This window comes from Photinus pyralis, unplaced genomic scaffold (genome assembly GCF_008802855.1).
Source record: "Photinus pyralis isolate 1611_PpyrPB1 unplaced genomic scaffold, Ppyr1.3 Ppyr1.4_LG3b, whole genome shotgun sequence".
NCBI classification, from domain to species: Eukaryota; Metazoa; Arthropoda; class Insecta; order Coleoptera; family Lampyridae; genus Photinus; species Photinus pyralis.
In genome coordinates this window covers 17,486,179-17,489,429 of record NW_022170510.1, presented here as the reverse complement: position 1 = coordinate 17,489,429, position 3,251 = coordinate 17,486,179, and positions in this window count along the sequence as shown.

The following is a 3,251-nucleotide window of genomic DNA, read 5'->3' as shown; positions in this document are numbered from 1 at the left end:
ACACGCGCTATCCTTCTTTCTCTCGTTAATTTACTTGGTACCATTTATATAACAAATCATTAAGATGGTGATGTGTTTATGTATTACCAAATATATAGGAATACATGTTGATTAATATGACCTATAACACTTTTTTGTACAGATGTTATAAATTGAAGTTTATGTTTACCCCCGCCGATTTAATTCAGTATTGTTGCTATTTTTAAGTGTTCGCATATTGCTATGTTGAATAAAAAAGCGAAACGTGGCTTCCTGCAAAGTTCAGGAAAACTGAATATGAATAATTACATTACACCTACCGATTTTATTTCCTTGACAATTGGAATTTGTGTAGCTTTAAAAATCCCCCTTGTCCTGACCAACAAGGCACAATGGCTATCTTTTCTAAAGCCAGAAGTGAGTTGAGGGCGAAAAATAAGTTTTCCTTTTCACTCACTCACTGCCTACACGTAGCATAGGGATTTCAATGGTAATTTCTTTATAGTCAATTACTAGCTCCCCTAATTATTTTAGAGCAAAAGGCTAAATACGTTTTTTTAGATAAAAAAGTACTCTGCATCTGTTCATACCTACTATTAGTATTTTATTTTATTTTTATTTTCCGTTTTTCAAAACCGTAGAAATCGACAAACTAAAAAATACATTTTTAGCGCATTTCCAGAAAAATAAACAAGTTAAAAAGTAATCCTAAACGATTTACAAAAAGCGCATTTCCACTTGTATTCATTTGTAAGATGCAACTTCTGTTAATATCGTAAAAATCTGGCCACAAATATGAAAGATAGCGTTGCACATGTGCAAGCCATTTTTGACGTGCTACTTTAATTTCTGTTTATAAGAAGAATTTCATTTCAATGCTTTTCTAAATAAGAAAGTTGGAACTGCGCATGCGCAAATCTAAATTTTGACACTAAGGTTAGATTTTCCTTTGTTCTAAGCGCCTATGTATCATTCATTTAAATGCTTCCATAAATAAAAAAGTTGACGCTGCGCATGCGCAAAATCAAATTTTGAAACTGGCGTTAGATTTTCCTTTATTCCAAGTGCCTATGTACCAAATTTCGTTTAAATGATTCCATAAATAAAAGTCAAATTTCATTCAAATACTTTTATAAATAAAAAAGTTTGCAATTCGGTTTATAAATGGTCGAGATGCGAATACGGTACTGTGAATGTTGAATCGATTCGACTCAACTTTTGGAATTTGGGTATTATATGGCTAAAGCTATGCCCATATTGAATTTCATGCAATTCAGTTCATAACTAACGGAGATCTAAAAGCGATCAGACATTTCTAAACAAAATTATCGTTCACACGGACAGATAGAGGGACAGACAGACAAAGGAACAGACGGACAGACCAACAGACAGGCGAGAGACAGCAATACAAAATTATAAATGATCTCTAGTATCGTTAATAAACGGCAAAAGTGTAAAATTATGGAACATGTAAAAAACGGTTTTTTGGTTTTTTTACAATAACTTGTTTAGCAATAAACGCAGAAAAAATTCCTTCCTTGGTGCAAGCCTCGACACCATAACGAACCAAATAGCGAAAAAACAATAGCTCTTAAGATAAAGACTAGTAGCGTCTCAACGAACGAGCGGACGCACAAAGTGTAGATAACTGGCATTCGTCGGTCGTGGAGCACTCTGTATGAAACCTATTAGGTAATATTGTATTAAGTCATTTCATATAGGTACCTTAAAACTCTAAATGCAAGGAATGATGTTACCTACGTTTTCTTTAGCCATAATTATTTTCTGCTATTGATTTGATACTGTCAGGCATATTAATAACTAATCGATGAGATAAGGGGAAACCAATATTTATAACCTAAGGAAGGGGACAATATATCCTTGAATGGTTTGATAATAGCTTGAGAGTAGGTACCTCTAGGTGAAATGGGATTTATTCTTATTATTATTATTATTTACCCTCTTCTATAAAATAAAAGAAAGGGATAAATTATATAAGAAATGAAATCAAATCCCACTAAACCGAGTCACAAAGAGAACTACTGCCATTTTAGGGATAGACTGAACAACGAAATTAGAGACGCCAAAAACAAATACTTTCGAGACAGAATAAGCAAGAACAAAGCAAATGTATGGTCGGAGATTAATTACATCCTAACAAAGAGAAAAACAAAAAACGTGTACGAACAGATTTTAAAGCACCTAGGAGTACACACAAGTGCAGTAAACATAGCGAATCAGTTTGCTAAAACCTTCAGTGATCAAATCAAAGACTTGATGAACACCTGTACATGTATGACACGAGCTGTAATCATACCACAGCAAATAGACTCGAACTTTACCTTCCATATACCAAAATGCAAGGAAAGTCAAAGATAGGCTTCATATTAAGAAATCACCTGGTCACGACAATATAAGAACCGTGGATCTCAAGAATAATCCGGAAATATTTCAAAAAATTATATCAGAAATAATTAACTTATCCATCGCGCAAAGTGTAGTTCCAGATATATTAAAAATTTCAGTAACAAGACCAATATATAAAAAAGGGGACCCAACGGTATGTGGCAATTATAGACCAATAAGTATACTGTCTTCAATCGAAAAAATCCTAGAGATTTATGTATCAGAACATTTGAAACAGTACATGGCCGACAACTAAATTATTCATACTAACCAATACGGATTTCAAAAGGGAAAAGGAACCGAATCACTATTAGTCAAGGTCAACGATTATATTAACACTCAAATGGACAAAAATAATTATACCATAGCGGTATTCATCGATATGTCAAAGGCTTTTGACACAGTTGATCCTGATATATTATTAAATTGCCTGAGTAATATTGGAATAAAGCATAAAGCGCTAATTTGGTTTGAAAGCTACCTAAAAAACAGGTATTATATGGTCAAGGTTGGAAGCGAGTACAGTAGGAAAACGTACTCTGAAATTGGTGTGCCTCAAGGCAGTAATTTAGGACCACTACTCTTCCTAATTTATGTTAATGATATCTTTCTCACAACCCAACGGGCCAAATTGTTCATGTATGCTGATGATGCAGTAATACTATACTCACATAACGATTTACTTACCTGCAAACAAACTATACAAAGCGAATTAAATATGGTAGTAAAATGGGCACATGGCAGGAACCTATTTATCAATCACCAAAAAACGCACTCGATGATATTTTCCACATCACATATGGCTAAACCTACTCCAACAGAAATAAAAATACATCGCTGTACTTGTTTGTCACAGTACTCACAGT